The sequence below is a fragment of the Pseudophryne corroboree genome, chromosome 8 (genome assembly GCF_028390025.1).
Source record: "Pseudophryne corroboree isolate aPseCor3 chromosome 8, aPseCor3.hap2, whole genome shotgun sequence".
In the NCBI taxonomy this organism is placed as follows: domain Eukaryota; kingdom Metazoa; phylum Chordata; class Amphibia; order Anura; family Myobatrachidae; genus Pseudophryne; species Pseudophryne corroboree.
This window is the reverse complement of record NC_086451.1, coordinates 164,298,208-164,316,068: the sequence shown is the minus strand read 5'-3', so window position 1 is coordinate 164,316,068 and position 17,861 is coordinate 164,298,208. Positions and strand designations below refer to the sequence as shown.

General features: G+C 36.1%; 1 non-coding gene across 1 annotated transcript; it reads right to left on the bottom strand.

The window, feature by feature from the left end:
* Nucleotides 1-3,238: 3,238 nt before the first annotated feature.
* TRNAS-ACU (transfer RNA serine (anticodon ACU)) lies at nt 3,239-3,312 on the bottom strand. The gene has a single exon. It is a non-coding gene; the product is annotated as a tRNA-Ser (tRNA).
* Nucleotides 3,313-17,861: the final 14,549 nt, after the last annotated feature.

Sequence of the window (17,861 nt, the reverse complement as noted above, 5' to 3'; positions counted from 1 at the left end):
TACATGTGCAGCAGAGTACTGCAATGGAAGCATGCTGGGCCCATAACCCAGAGGTAGGCAGATTGAAACTATCCTTTGCTATATGCATTTTTTTTGTTAATTTAAGTAATCAAAACTGGGATTGATATTTTTGCTCTTTTATTTTTACTTACCATTTTAATTTGTTTTAATAGTATATTGACAGTATAGTTTTCTTTAAAAAATCCACTTAATTTTCTTTACCCTATTATTAAAAGGGTAATTGACAAAAACAAACTACATTGTCACCAGAAGAGCAATACAAAATGTACAAGTGATATATTAAAATCATCTTTCCAGCTTGAATTTCAATGATGCATTGGGGCAACGATTTTGTGAGAAACATCTTCACCCTTAAATAAAGATTTTCTTAATTCCTTACCTGTGTGCTAATTAGATATCACCTTGTTTTCACATTAAACAGACTTCCACATGAGAAAGCAGCAAGGATGCTGTGGCGTTAATGTTTCCTGGTGTCAACCCGTATTATTTCAGTAGACATTGAAATGAGGATGCATCTTGCTGCCTTTCCAATGAAGCAAATTAAATTTAGTAATAGGTGAAAAACCATCCCTACAAAGGTGTTAATCAGAGACTTGGCTTTGTGGACACTTTTCAGAGAACAAATTTGTTAGCATAAAAATAAAGCCAGAAAATGAAGAGCTGTTTAATCACTCAATTGGATTTTTTTTGCCAGCATATTTCTTTTTCTCTGCAACCCACTGCTAAATTGTGCTTCCTAGCTGTTTTTATAAAATCACTGAATCAAATCTAACTCTGATTACATCAGAGAAGGCCAGGTACCCTACACCATAAGAGGGGGTTTGAAATTTTGACTTGTCTACTTAAAGATCACCAAAATCTGATAACAAGGTCAATTACGTCCCTGGGTGGGATTGAACCACCAACCTTTTGGTTTTTAGCCGTACACACTAACTGATTGCGCCACAGAGAGACTTTGCAAAAGTACATACTGACAAAGGCTAATAAGCATTCATCTAAAACGTTTCCTAGAAAAACTTTAAAAAGTCAATAATCTGGAGAGTTTTTGTAAGATGTTTCTTCCATCCACCAACGAAGAAACACATTGGTACTTTCCCATGATGAGTGAGTGCTTCAGGATCTCTTGCACTTACATGTGCAGCAGAGTACAGCAATGGAAGCATGCTGGGCACATAACCCAGAGGTAGGCAGATTGAAACTATCCTCTGCTATATGCATTTTTTTTTTGTTAATTAAAGTAATCCAAAACTGGGATTGATATGTTGGCTCTTTTATTTTTACTTACAGTACAATAACTTTTACCATTTTAATTTGTTTTAATAGTATATTGACAGTATAGTTTTCTTTAAAAAATCCACTTAATTTTCTTTACCCTATTATTAAAAGGGTAATTGACAAAAACAAACTACATTGTCACCAGAAGAGCAATACAAAATGTACAAGTGATATATTAAAATCATCTTTCCAGCTTGAATTTCAATGATGCATTGGGGCAACGATTTTGTGAGAAACATCTTCACCCTTAAATAAAGATTTTCTTAATTCCTTACCTGTGTGCTAATTAGATATCACCTTGTTTTCACATTAAACAGACTTCTACATGAGAAAGCAGCAAGGATGCAGTGGCGTTAATGTTTCCTGGTGTCAACCTGTATTATTTCAGTAGACATTGAAATGAGGATGCATCTTGCTGCCTTTCCAATGAAGCAAGTTTAATTTAGTAATAGGTGAAAAACCATCCCTACAAAGGTGTTAATCAGAGACTTGGCTTTGTGGACACTTTTCAGAGAACAAATTTGTTAGCATAAAAATAAAGCCAGAAAATGAAGAGCTGTTTAATCACTCAATTGGATTTTTTTTGCCAGCATATTTCTTTTTCTCTGCAACCCACTGCAAAATTGTGCAGCCTAGCTGTTTTTATAAAATCAGTGAATCAAATCTAACTCTGATTACATCAGAGAAGGCCAGGTACCCTACACCATAACAGGGGGTTTGAAATTTTGACTTGTCTACTTAAAGATCACCAAAATCTGATAACAAGGTCAATTACGTCGCTGGGTGGGATTGAACCATCAACCTTTTGGTTAATAGCCGGACACACTAACCGATTGCGCCACAGAGACACTTTGCAAAAATTACATACTGACAAAGGCTAATAAGCATACATCTAGAACGTTTCCTAGAAAAACTTTAAAAAGTCTATAATCTGGAGAGTTTTTGTAAGATGTTTCTTCCATCAACCAACGAAGAAACACATTGGTACTTTCCCATGATGAGTGAGTGCTTCAGGATCTCTTGCACTTACATGTGCAGCAGAGTACTGCAATGGAAGCATGCTGGGCCCATAACCCAGAGGTAGGCAGATTGAAACTAATCTTTGCTATATGCATTTTTTTTTGTTAATTTAAGTAATCAAAACTGGGATTGATATTTTTGCTCTTTTATTTTTACTTAAAGTACAATAACTTTTACCATTTTAATTTGTTTTAATATTATATTGACAGTATAGTTTTCTTTAAAAAATCCACTTAATTTTCTTTACCCTATTATTAAAAGGGTAATTGACAAAAACAAACTACATTGTCACCAGAAGAGCAATACAAAATGTACAAGTGATATATTAAAATCATCTTTCCAGCTTGAATTTCAATGATGCATTGGGGCAACGATTTTGTGAGAAACATCTTCACCCTTAAATAAAGATTTTCTTAATTCCTTACCTGTGTGCTAATTACATGTCACCTTGTTTTCACATAAAACAGACTTCTACATGAGAAAGCAGCAAGGATGCAGTGGCGTTAATGTTTCCTGGTGTCAACCTGTATTATTTCAGTAGACATTGAAATGAGGATGCATCTTGCTGCCTTTCCAATGAAGCAAGTTTAATTTAGTAATAGGTGAAAAACCATCCTTACAAAGGTGTTAATCAGAGACTTGGCTTTGTGGACACTTTTCAGAGAACAAATTTGTTAGCATAAAAATAAAGGCAGAAAATGAAGAGCTGTTTAATCACTCAATTGGATTTTTCTACCAGCATATTTTTTTCTCTGCAACCCATTGCTAAATTGTGCTTCCTAGCTGTTTTTTATAAAATCACTGAATCAAATCTAACTCCGATTACATCAGAGAAGGCCAGGTACCCTACACCAAAAGAGGGGGTTTGAAATTTTGACTTGTCTACTTAAATATCACCAAAACCTGATCACAAGGTCAATCATGTCCCTGGGTGGGATTGAACCACCAACCTTTTGGTTAGTAGCCAGACACACTAACCGATTGCGCCACAGAGACACTTTGCAAAAACTACATACTGACAAAGGCTAATAAGCATTAATCTAGAACGTTTCCTAGGAAAAACTTTAAAAAGTCAATAATCTGGAGAGTTTTTGTAAGAATTTTCTTAAATCAACCAACGAAGAAACACATTGGTACTTTCCCATGATGAGTGAGTGCTTCAGGATCTCTTGCACTTACATGTGCAGCAGAGTAATGCAATGGAAGCATGCTGGGCCCATTACCCAGAGGTAGGCAGATTGAAACTATCCTCTGCTATATGCATTTTTTTTGTTAAAGTAATCCAAAACTGGGATTGATATGTTAGCTAATTTTTATTTAATTAAAGTACAATAACTTTTACCATTTTAATTTGTTTTAATAGTATATTGACAGTATTGTTTTCTTTCAAAAATCCACTTAATTTTCTTTACCCTATTATTAAAATGGTAATTGACAAAAACAAACTACATTGTCACCAGAAGAGCAATACAAAATGTACAAGTGATATATTAAAATCATCTTTCCAGCTTGAATTTCAATGATGCATTGGGGCAACGATTTTGTGAGAAACATCTTCACCCTTAAATAAAGATTTTCTTAATTCCTTACCTGTGTGCTAATTAGATATCACCTTGTTTTCACATTAAACAGACTTCTACATGAGAAAGCAGCAAGGATGCAGTGGCGTTAATGATTCCTGGTGTCAACCTGTATTATTTCAGTAGACATTGAAATGAGGATGCATCTTGCTGCCTTTCCAATGAAGCAAGTTTAATTTAGTAATAGGTGAAAAACCATCCTTACAAAGGTGTTCATCAGAGACTTGGCTTTGTGGACACTTTTCAGAGAACATATTTGTTAGCATAAAAATAAAGCCAGAAAATGAAGAGCTGTTTAATCACTCAATTGGATTTTTTTGCCAGCATATTTCTTTTTCTCTGCAACCCACTGCTAAATTGTGCTTCCTAGCTGTTTTTATAAAATCACTGAATCAAATCTAACTCTGATTACATCAGAGAAGGCCAGGTACCCTACACCATAAGAGGGGATTTGAAATTTTGACTTGTCTACTTAAAGATCACCAAAATCTGATAACAAGGTCAATTACGTCCCTGGGTGGGATTGAACCACCAACCTTTTGGTTTATAGCCGTACACACTAACTGATTGCGCCACAGAGACACTTTGCAAAAGTACATACTGACAAAGGCTAATAAGCATTCATCTAAAACGTTTCCTAGAAAAACTTTAAAAAGTCAATAATCTGGAGAGTTTTTGTAAGATGTTTCTTCCATCCACCAACGAAGAAACACATTGGTACTTTCCCATGATGAGTGAGTGCTTCAGGATCTCTTGCACTTACATGTGCAGCAGAGTACTGCAATGGAAGCATGCTGGGCCCATAACCCAGAGGTAGGCAGATTAAAACTATCCTCTGCTATATGCATTTTTTTTGTTAATTAAAGTAATCCAAAACTGGGATTGATATTTTTGCTCTTTTATTTTTCATTAAAGTACAATAACTTTTACCATTTTAATTTGTTTTAATAGTATATTGAAAGTATTGTTTTCTTTTAAAAATCCACTTAATTTTCTTTACCCTATTATTAAAATGGTAATTGACAAAAACAAACTACATTGTCACCAGAAGAGCAATACAAAATGTACAAGTGATATATTAAAATCATCTTTCCAGCTTGAATTTCAATGATGCATTGGGGCAACGATTTTGTGAGAAACATTTTCACCCTTAAATAAAGATTTTCTTAATTCCTTACCTGTGTGCTAATTAGATATCACCTTGTTTTCACATTAAACAGACTTCCACGTGGCGTTAATGTTTCCTGGTGTCAACCTGTATTATTTCAGTAGACATTAAAAAGAGGATGCATCTTGCTGCCTTTCCAATGAAGCAAGTTTAATTTAGTAATAGGTGAAAAACCATCCCTACAAAGGTGTTAATCAGAGACTTGGCTTTGTGGACACTTTTCAGAGAACAAATTTGTTAGCATAAAAATAAAGCCAGAAAATGAAGAGCTGTTTAATCACTCAATTGGATTTTTTTGCCAGCATATTTCTTTTTCTCTGTAACCCACTGCTAAATTGTGCTTCCTAGCTGTTTTTATAAAATCACTGAATCAAATCTAACTCTGATTACATCAGAGAAGGCCAGGTACCCTACACCATAAGAGGGGGGTTGAAATTTTGACTTGTCTACTTAAATATCACCAAAATCTGATAACAAGGTCAATTACTTCCCTGGGTGGGATTGAACCACCAACCTTTTGGTTTATAGCCATACACACTAACTGATTGCGCCACAGAGACACTTTGCAAAAGTACATACTGACAAAGGCTAATAAGCATTCATCTAAAACGTTTCCTAGAAAAACTTTAAAAAGTCAATAATCTGGAGAGTTTTTGTAAGATGTTTCTTCCATCAACCAACGAAGAAACACATTGGTACTTTCCCATGATGAGTGAGTGCTTCAGGATCTATTGCACTTACATGTGCAGCAGAGTACAGCAATGGAAGCATGCTGGGCACATAACCCAGAGGTAGGCAGATTGAAACTATCCTCTGCTATATGCATTTTTTTTTGTTAATTAAAGTAATCCAAAACTGGGATTGATATGTTGGCTCTTTTATTTTTACTTACAGTACAATAACTTTTACCATTTTAATTTGTTTTAATAGTATATTGACAGTATTGTTTTCTTTCAAAAATCCACTTAATTTTCTTTACCCTATTATTAAAATGGTAATTGACAAAAACAAACTACATTGTCACCAGAAGAGCAATACAAAATGTACAAGTGATATATTAAAATCATCTTTCCAGCTTGAATTTCAATGATGCATTGGGGCAACGATTTTGTGAGAAACATTTTCACCCTTAAATAAAGATTTTCTTAATTCCTTACCTGTGTGCTAATTAGATATCACCTTGTTTTCACATTAAACAGACTTCCACATGAGAAAGCAGCAAGGATGCAGTGGCGTTAATGTTTCCTGGTGTCAACCTGTATTATTTCAGTAGACATTGAAATGAGGATGCATCTTGCTGCCTTTCCAATGAAGCAAGTTTAATTTAGTAATAGGTGAAAAACCATCCCTACAAAGGTGTTAATCAGAGACTTGGCTTTGTGGACACTTTTCAGAGAACAAATTTGTTAGCATAAAAATAAAGCCAGAAAATGAAGAGCTGTTTAATCACTCAATTGGATTTTTTTTGCCAGCATATTTCTTTTTCTCTGCAACCCACTGCAAAATTGTGCAGCCTAGCAGTTTTTATAAAATCAGTGAATCAAATCTAACTCTGATTACATCAGAGAAGGCCAGGTACCCTACACCATAACAGGTGGTTTGAAATTTTGACTTGTCTACTTAAAGATCACCAAAATCTGATAACAAGGTCAATTACGTCCCTGGGTGGGATTGAACCATCAACCTTTTGGTTAATAGCCGGACACACTAACCGATTGCGCCACAGAGACACTTTGCAAAAATTACATACTGACAAAGGCTAATAAGCATACATCTAGAACGTTTCCTAGAAAAACTTTAAAAAGTCTATAATCTGGAGAGTTTTTGTAAGATGTTTCTTCCATCAACCAACGAAGAAACACATTGGTACTTTCCCATGATGAGTGAGTGCTTCAGGATCTCTTGCACTTACATGTGCAGCAGAGTACAGCAATAGAAGCATGCTGGGCCCATAACCCAGCGGTAGGCAGATTGAAACTATCCTCTGCTATATGCATTTTTTTTTGTTAATTAAAGTAATCCAAAACTGGGATTGATATTTTGGCTCTTTTATTTTTACTTAAAGTACAATAACTTTTACCATTTTAATTTGTTTTAATAGTATATTGACAGTATTGTTTTCTTTCAAAAATCCACTTAATTTTCTTTACCCTATTATTAAAATGGTAATTGACAAAAACAAACTACATTGTCACCAGAAGAGCAATACAAAATGTACAAGTGATATATTAAAATCATCTTTCCAGCTTGAATTTCAATGATGCATTGGGGCAACGATTTTGTGAGAAACATTTTCACCCTTAAATAAAGATTTTCTTAATTCCTTACCTGTGTGCTAATTATATATCACCTTGTTTTCACATTAAACAGACTTCCACATGAGAAAGCAGCAAGGATGCAGTGGCGTTAATGTTTCCTGGTGTCAACCTGTATTATTTCAGTAGACATTGAAATGAGGATGCATCTTGCTGCCTTTCCAATGAAGCAAGTTTAATTTAGTAATAGGTTAAAAACCATCCTTACAAAGGTGTTAATCAGAGACTTGGCTTTGTGGACACTTTTCAGAGAACAAATTTGTTAGCATAAAAATAAATCCAGAAAATTAAGAGCTGTTTAATCACTCAATTGGATTTTTTTTGCAAGCATATTTCTTTTTCTCTGCAACCCACTGCTAAATTGTGCTTCCTAGCTGTTTTTATAAAATCACTGAATCAAATCTAACTCTGATTACATCAGAGAAGGCCAGTTACCCTACACCAGAACAGGGGGATTTGAAATTTTGACTTGTCTACTTAAAGATCACCAAAATCTGATAACAATGTCAATTACGTCCCTGGGTGGGATTAAACCACCAACCTTTTGGTTAACAGCCGTGCACACTAACTGATTGCGCCACAAAGACACTTTGCAAAAGTACATACTGACAAAGGCTAATAAGCATTCATCTAAAACGTTTCCTAGAAAAACTTTAAAAAGTCAATAATCTGGAGAGTTTTTGTAAAATGTTTCTTCCATCAACCAACGAAGAAACACATTGGTACTTTCCCATGATGAGTGAGTGCTTCAGGATCTCTTGTACTTACATGTGCAGCAGAGTACAGCAATGGAAGCATGCTGGGCCCATAACCCAGCGGTAGGCAGATTGAAACTATCCTCTGCTATATGCATTTTTTTTTGTTAATTAAAGTAATCCAAAACTGGGATTGATATTTTGGCTCTTTTATTTTTACTTAAAGTACAATAACTTTTACCATTTTAATTTGTTTTAATAGTATATTGACAGTATTGTTTTCTTTCAAAAATCCACTTAATTTTCTTTACCCTATTATTAAAATGGTAATTGACAAACACAAACTACATTGTCACCAGAAGAGCAATACAAAATGTACAAGTGATATATTAAAATCATCTTTCCAGCTTGAATTTCAATGATGCATTGGGGCAACGATTTTGTGAGAAACATCTTCACCCTTAAATAAAGATTTTCTTAATTCCTTACCTGTGTGCTAATTAGATATCACCTTGTTTTCACATTAAACAGACTTCCACATGAGAAAGCAGCAAGGATACAGTGGTGTTAATGTTTCCTGGTGTCAACCTGTATTATTTCAGTAGACATTGAATTGAGGATGCATCTTGCTGCCTTTCCAATGAAGCAAGTTTAATTTAGTAATAGGTGAAAAACCATCCCTACAAAGGTGTTAATCAGAGACTTGGCTTTGTGGACACTTTTCAAAGAACAAAATTGTTAGCATAAAAATAAAGCCAGAAAATGAAGAGCTGTTTAATCACTCAATTGGATTTTTTTTGCCAGCATATTTCTTTTTCTCTGCAACCCACTGCTAAATTGTGCTTCCTAGCTGTTTTTATAAAATCACTGAATCAAATCTAACTCTTATTACATCAGAGAAGGCCAGTACCATAACAGGGGGTTTGAAATTTTGACTTGTCTACTTAAAGATCACCAAAATCTGATAACAAGGTCAATTACGTCCCTGGTTGGGATTGAACCACCAACCTTTTGGTTAGTAGCCGGACACACTAACCGATTGCGCCACAGAGACACTTCCCAAAAAGTACATACTGACAAAGGCTAATAAGCATACATCTAGAACGTTTCCTAGAAAAACTTTAAAAAGTCAATAATCTGGAGAGTTTTTGTAAAATGTTTCTTCCATCAACCAACGAAGAAACACATTGGTACTTTCCCATGATGAGTGAGTGCTTCAGGATCTCTTGCACTTACATGTGCAGCAGAGTACTGCAATGGAAGCATGCTGGGCCCATAACCCAGAGGTAGGCAGATTGAAACTATCCTTTGCTATATGCATTTTTTTTTGTTAATTTAAGTAATCAAAACTGGGATTGATATTTTTGCTCTTTTATTTTTACTTGAAGTACAATAACTTTTACCATTTTAATTTGTTTGAATAGTATATTGACAGTATAGTTTTCTTTAAAAAATCCAGTTAATTTTCTTTACCCTATTATTAAAAGGGTAACTGACAAAAACAAACTACATTGTCACCAGAAGAGCAATACAAAATGTACAAGTGATATATTAAAATCATCTTTCCAGCTTGAATTTCAATGATGCATTGGGGCAACGATTTTGTGAGAAACATCTTCACCCTTAAATAAAGATTTTCTTAATTCCTTACCTGTGTGCTAATTAGATATCACCTTGTTTTCACATTAAACAAACTTCCACATGAGAAAGCAGCAAGGATGCAGTGGCGTTAATGTTTCCTGGTGTCAACCTGTATTATTTCAGTAGAAATTGAAATGAGGATGCATCTTGCTGCCTTTCCAATGAAGCAAGTTTAATTTAGTAATAGGTGAAAAACCATCCCTACAAAGGTGTTAATCAGAGACTTGGCTTTGTGGACACTTTTCAGAGAACAAATTTGTTAGCATAAAAATAAAGTCAGAAAATGAAGAGCTGTTTAATCACTCAATTGGATTTTTTTTGCCAGCATATTTCTTTTTCTCTGCAACCCACTGCTAAATTGTGCTTCCTATCTGTTTTTATAAAATCACTGAATCAAATCTAACTCTGATTACATCAGAGAAGGACAGGTACCCTACACCATAACAGGGGGTTTGAAATTTTGACTTGTCTACTTAAAGATCACCAAAATCTGATAACAAGGTCAATTACGTCCCTGGGTGGGATTGAACCACCAACCTTTTGTTAGTAGCCAGACACACTAACCGATTGCACCACAGAGACACTTTGTAAAAAGCACATACTGACAAAGGCTAATAAGCATACATCTAGAACGTTTCCTAGAAAAACTTTAAAAAGTCAATAATCTGGAGAGTTTTTGTAAGATGTTTCTTCCATCAACCAACGAAGAAACACATTGGTACTTTCCCATGATGACTGAGTGCTTCAGGATCTCTTGCACTTACATGTGCAGTAGAGTACTGCAATGGAAGCATGCTGGGCCCATAACCCAGAGGTAGGCAGATTGAAACTATCCTTTGCTATATGCATTTTTTTTTGTTAATTTAAGTAATCAAAACTGGGATTGATATTTTTGCTCTTTTATTTTTACTTAAAGTACAATAACTTTTACCATTTTAATTTGTTTTAATAGTATATTGACAGTATAGTTTTCTTTAAAAAAGCCACTTAATTTTCTTTACCCTATTATTAAAAGGGTAATTGACAAAAACAAACTACATTGTCACCAGAAGAGCAATACAAAATGTACAAGTGATATATTAAAATCATCTTTCCAGCTTGAATTTCAATGATGCATTGGGGCAACGATTTTGTGAGAAACATTTTCACTAGAGATGAGCGCCTGAAATTTTTCGGGTTTTGTGTTTTGGTTTTGGGTTCGGTTCCGCGGCCGTGTTTTGGGTTCGAACGCGTTTTGGCAAAACCTCACCGAATTATTTTTGTCGGATTCGGGTGTGTTTTGGATTCGGGTGTTTTTTTCCAAAAACACTAAAAAACAGCTTAAATCATAGAATTTGGGGGTCATTTTGATCCCAAAGTATTATTAACCTCAAAAACCATAATTTACACTCATTTTCAGTCTATTCTGAATACCTCACACCTCACAATATTATTTTTAGTCCTAAAATTTGCACCGAGGTCGCTGTGTGAGTAAGATAAGCGACCCTAGTGGCCGACACAAACACCGGGCCCATCTAGGAGTGGCACTGCAGTGTCACGCAGGATGTCCCTTCCAAAAAACCCTCCCCAAACAGCACATGACGCAAAGAAAAAAAGAGGCGCAATGAGGTAGCTGTGTGAGTAAGATTAGCGACCCTAGTGGCCGACACAAACACCGGGCCCATCTAGGAGTGGCATTTTTGTTCTCCATATTTTAATAGGCACAACTAAAAGGCACCTCAGGTAAACAATGGAGATGGATGGATTGGATACTAGTATACAATTATGGATGGGCTGCCGAGTGCCGTGAACTACCGCACTGTACTGTGTCTGCTGCTAATATATAGACTGGTTGATAAAGAGATAGTATACTCGTAACTAGTATGTATGTATAAAGAAAGAAAAAAAAACCACGGTTAGGTGGTATATACAATTATGGACGGGCTGCCGAGTGCCGACACAGAGGTAGCCACAGCCGTGAACTACCGCACTGTACTGTGTCTGCTGCTAATATATAGACTGGTTGATAAAGAGATAGTATACTCGTAACTAGTATGTATGTATAAAGAAAAAAAAAAAACCACGGTTAGGTCACTGGTATATACAATTATGGACGGGCTGCCGAGTGCCGACACAGAGGTAGCCACAGCCGTGAACTACCGCACTGTACTGTGTCTGCTGCTAATATATAGACTGGTTGATAAAGAGATAGTATACTCGTAACTAGTATGTATGTATAAAGAAAGAAAAAAAACCATGGTTAGGTCACTGGTATATACAATTATGGACGGGCTGCCGAGTGCCGACACAGAGGTAGCCACAGCCGTGAACTACCGCACTGTACTGTGTCTGCTGCTAATATATAGACTGGTTGATAAAGAGATAGTATACTCGTAACTAGTATGTATGTATAAAGAAAGAAAAAAAAACCACGGTTAGGTGGTATATACAATTATGGACGGGCTGCCGAGTGCCGACACAGAGGTAGCCACAGCCGTGAACTACCGCACTGTACTGTGTCTGCTGCTAATATATAGACTGGTTGATAAAGAGATAGTATACTCGTAACTAGTATGTATGTATAAAGAAAGAAAAAAAAACCACGGTTAGGTCACTGGTATATACAATTATGGACGGGCTGCCGAGTGCCGACACAGAGGTAGCCACAGCCGTGAACTACCGCACTGTACTGTGTCTGCTGCTAATATATAGACTGGTTGATAAAGAGATAGTATACTCGTAACTAGTATGTATGTATAAAGAAAGAAAAAAAAACCACGGTTAGGTCACTGGTATATACAATTATGGACGGGCTGCCGAGTGCCGACACAGAGGTAGCCACAGCCGTGAACTACCGCACTGTACTGTGTCTGCTGCTAATATATAGACTGGTTGATAAAGAGATAGTATACTCATAACTAGTATGTATGTATAAAGAAAGAAAAAAAAACCATGGTTAGGTCACTGGTATATACAATTATGGACGGGCTGCCGAGTGCCGACACAGAGGTAGCCACAGCCGTGAACTACCGCACTGTACTGTGTCTGCTGCTAATATATAGACTGGTTGATAAAGAGATAGTATACTCGTAACTAGTATGTATGTATAAAGAAAGAAAAAAAAACCACGGTTAGGTCACTGGTATATACAATTATGGACGGGCTGCCGAGTGCCGACACAGAGGTAGCCACAGCCGTGAACTACCGCACTGTACTGTGTCTGCTGCTAATATATAGACTGGTTGATAAAGAGATAGTATACTCGTAACTAGTATGTATGTATAAAGAAATAAAAAAAAACCACGGTTAGGTCACTGGTATATACAATTATGGACGGGCTGCCGAGTGCCGACACAGAGGTAGCCACAGCCGTGAACTACCGCACTGTACTGTGTCTGCTGCTAATATAGACTGGTTGATAAAGAGATAGTATACTACTAATATTATATACTGGTGGTCAGGTCACTGGTCACTAGTCACACTGGCAGTGGCACTCCTGCAGCAAAAGTGTGCACTGTTTAATTTTAATATAATATTATGTACTCCTGGCTCCTGCTATAACCTATAACTGGCACTGCAGTAGTGCTCCCCAGTCTCCCCCACAATTATAAGCTGTGTGAGCTGAGCAGTCAGACAGATATATAATATATATAGATGATGCAGCACACTGGCCTGAGCCTGAGCAGTGCACACAGATATGGTATGTATGTGACTGAGTCACTGTGTGCTGTGTATCGCTTTTTTCAGGCAGAGAACGGATTATAAATAAAAGTGGTGGTCACTGGTCACTATCAGCAAAACTCTGCACTGTACACTACTGAGTACTCCTAATGCTCCCCAAAATTAGTAAATCAAGTGTCTAAACGGAGAGGACGCCAGCCACGTCCTCTCCCTATCAATCTCAATGCACGTGTGAAAATGGCGGCGACGCGCGGCTCCTTATATAGAATCCGAGTCTCGCGATAGAATCCGAGCCTCGCGAGAATCCGACAGCGTCATGATGACGTTCGGGCGCGCTCGGGTTAACCGAGCAAGGCGGGAAGATCCGAGTCGCTCGGACTCGTGAAAAAAAACATGAAGTTCTGGCGGGTTCGGATTCAGAGAAACCGAACCCGCTCATCTCTAATTTTCACCCTTAAATAAAGATTTTCTTAATTCCTTACCTGTGTGCTAATTAGATATCACCTTGTTTTCACATTAAACAGACTTCCACATGAGAAAGCAGCAAGGATGCAGTGGCGTTAATGTTTCCTGGTGTCAACCTGTATTATTTCAGTAGACATTGAAATGAGGATGCATCTTGCTGCCTTTCCAATGAAGCAAGTTTAATTTAGTAATAGGTTAAAAACCATCCTTACAAAGGTGTTAATCAGAGACTTGGCTTTGTGGACACTTTTCAGAGAACAAATTTGTTAGCATAAAAATAAAGCCAGAAAATTAAGAGCTGTTTAATCACTCAATTGGATTTTTTTTGCAAGCATATTTCTTTTTCTCTGCAACCCACTGCTAAATTGTGCTTCCTAGCTGTTTTTATAAAATCACTGAATCAAATCTAACTCTGATTACATCAGAGAAGGCCAGGTACCCTACACCAGAACAGGGGGATTTGAAATTTTGACTTGTCTACTTAAAGATCACCAAAATTTGATAACAAGGTCAATTACGTCCCTGGGTGGGATTGAACCACCAACCTTTTGGTCAATAGCCGTGCACACTAACTGATTGCGCCACAAAGACACTTTGCAAAAGTACATTCTGACAAAGGCTAATAAGCATTCATCTAAAACGTTTCCTAGAAAAACTTTAAAAAGTCAATAATCTGGAGAGTTTTTGTAAAATGTTTCTTCCATCAACCAACGAAGAAACACATTGGTACTTTCCCATGATGAGTGAGTGCTTCAGGATCTCTTGCACTTACATGTGCAGCAGAGTACAGCAATGGAAGCATGCTGGGCCCATAACCCAGCGGTAGGCAGATTGAAACTATCCTTTGCTATATGCATTTTTTTTTGTTCATTTAAGTAATCAAAACTGGGATTGATATTTTTGCTCTTTTATTTTTACTTAAAGTACAATAACTTTTACCATTTTAATTTGTTTTAATAGTATATTGACAGTATTGTTTTCTTTCAAAAATCCACTTAATTTTCTTTACCCTATTATTAAAATGGTAATTGACAAAAACAAACTACATTGTCACCAGAAGAGCAATACAAAATGTACAAGTGATATATTAAAATCATCTTTCCAGCTTGAATTTCAATGATGCATTGGGGCACCGATTTTGTGAGAAACATCTTCACCCTTAAATAAAGATTTTCTTAATTCTTTACCTGTGTGCTAATTAGATATCACCTTGTTTTCACATTAAACAGACTTCCACATGAGAAAGCAGCAAGGATACAGTGGCGTTAATGTTTCCTGGTGTCAACCTGTATTATTTCAGTAGACATTGAATTGAGGATGCATCTTGCTGCCTTTCCAATGAAGCAAGTTTAATTTAGTAATAGGTGAAAAACCATCCCTACAAAGGTGTTAATCAGAGACTTGGCTTTGTGGACACTTTTCAAAGAACAAATTTGTTAGCATAAAAATAAAGCCAGAAAATGAAGAGCTGTTTAATCACTCAATTGGATTTTTTTTGCCAGCATATTTCTTTTTCTCTGCAACCCACTGCTAAATTGTGCTTCCTTGCTGTTTTTATAAAATCACTGAGTCAAATCTAACTACATCAGAGAAGGACAGGTACCCTACAGCATAACAGGGGGTTTGAAATTTTGACTTGTCTACTTAAAGATCACCAAAATCTGATAACAAGGTCAATTACGTCCCTGGTTGGGATTGAACCACCAACCTTTTGGTTAGTAGCCGGACACACTAACCGATTGCGCCACAGAGACACTTTGCAAAAAGCACATACTGACAAAGTCTAATAAGCATACATCTAGAACGTTTCCTAGAAAAACTTTAAAAAGTCAATAATCTGGAGAGTTTTTGTAAGATGTTTCTTCCATCAACCAACGAAGAAACACATTGGTACTTTCCCATGATGAGTGAGTGCTTCAGGATCTATTGCACTTACATGTGCAGCAGAGTACAGCAATGGAAGCATGCTGGGCACATAACCCAGAGGTAGGCAGATTGAAACTATCCTCTGCTATATGCATTTTTTTTTGTTAATTAAAGTAATCCAAAACTGGGATTGATATGTTGGCTCTTTTATTTTTACTTACAGTACAATAACTTTTACCATTTTAATTTGTTTTAATAGTATATTGACAGTATTGTTTTCTTTCAAAAATCCACTTAATTTTCTTTACCCTATTATTAAAATGGTAATTGACAAAAACAAACTACATTGTCACCAGAAGAGCAATACAAAATGTACAAGTGATATATTAAAATCATCTTTCCAGCTTGAATTTCAATGATGCATTGGGGCAACGATTTTGTGAGAAACATTTTCACCCTTAAATAAAGATTTTCTTAATTCCTTACCTGTGTGCTAATTAGATATCACCTTGTTTTCACATTAAACAGACTTCCACATGAGAAAGCAGCAAGGATGCAGTGGCGTTAATGTTTCCTGGTGTCAACCTGTATTATTTCAGTAGACATTGAAATGAGGATGCATCTTGCTGCCTTTCCAATGAAGCAAGTTTAATTTAGTAATAGGTTAAAAACCATCCTTACAAAGGTGTTAATCAGAGACTTGGCTTTGTGGACACTTTTCAGAGAACAAATTTGTTAGCATAAAAATAAAGCCAGAAAATTAAGAGCTGTTGAATCACTCAATTAGATTTTTTTTGCCAGCATATTTCTTTTTCTCTGCAACCCACTGCTAAATTGTGCTTCCTAGCTGTTTTTATAAAATCACTGAATCAAATCTAACTCTGATTACATCAGAGAAGGCCAGGTACCCTACACCAGAACAGGGGGATTTGAAATTTTGACTTGTCTACTTAAAGATCACCAAAATCTGATAACAAGGTCAATTACGTCCCTGTGTGGGATTGAACCACCAACCTTTTGGTTAATAGCCGTGCACACTAACTGATTGCGCCACAAAGACATTTTGCAAAAGTTCTTCTGACAAAGGCTAATAAGCATTCATCTAAAACGTTTCCTAGAAAAACTTTAAAAAGTCAATAATCTGGAGAGTTTTTGTAAAATGTTTCTTCCATCAACCAACGAAGAAACACATTGGTACTTTCCCATGATGAGTGAGTGCTTCAGGATCTCTTGCACTTACATGTGCAGCAGAGTACAGCAATAGAAGCATGCTGGGCCCATAACCCAGCGGTAGGCAGATTGAAACTATCCTCTGCTATATGCATTTTTTTTTGTTAATTAAAGTAATCCAAAACTGGGATTGATATTTTGGCTCTTTTATTTTTACTTAAAGTACAATAACTTTTACCATTTTAATTTGTTTTAAAAGTATATTGACAGTATTGTTTTCTTTCAAAAATCCACTTAATTTTCTTTACCCTATTATTAAAATGGTAATTGACAAAAACAAACTACATTGTCACCAGAAGAGCAATACAAAATGTACAAGTGATATATTAAAATCATCTTTCCAGCTTGAATTTCAATGATGCATTGGGGCAACGATTTTGTGAGAAACATTTTCACCCTTAAATAAAGATTTTCTTAATTCCTTACCTGTGTGCTAATTATATATCACCTTGTTTTCACATTAAACAGACTTCCACATGAGAAAGCAGCAAGGATGCAGTGGCGTTAATGTTTCCTGGTGTCAACCTGTATTATTTCAGTAGACATTGAAATGAGGATGCATCTTGCTGCCTTTCCAATGAAGCAAGTTTAATTTAGTAATAGGTTAAAAACCATCCTTACAAAGGTGTTAATCAGAGACTTGGCTTTGTGGACACTTTTCAGAGAACAAATTTGTTAGCATAAAAATAAAGCCAGAAAATTAAGAGCTGTTTAATCACTCAATTGGATTTTTTTTGCCAGCATATTTCTTTTTCTCTGCAACCCACTGCTAAATTGTGCTTCCTAGCTGTTTTTATAAAATCACTGAATCAAATCTAACTCTGATTACATCAGAGAAGGCTAGGTACCCTACACCATAACAGGGGGTTTGAAATTTTGACTTGTCTACTTAAAGATCACCGAAATCTGATAACAAGGTCAATTA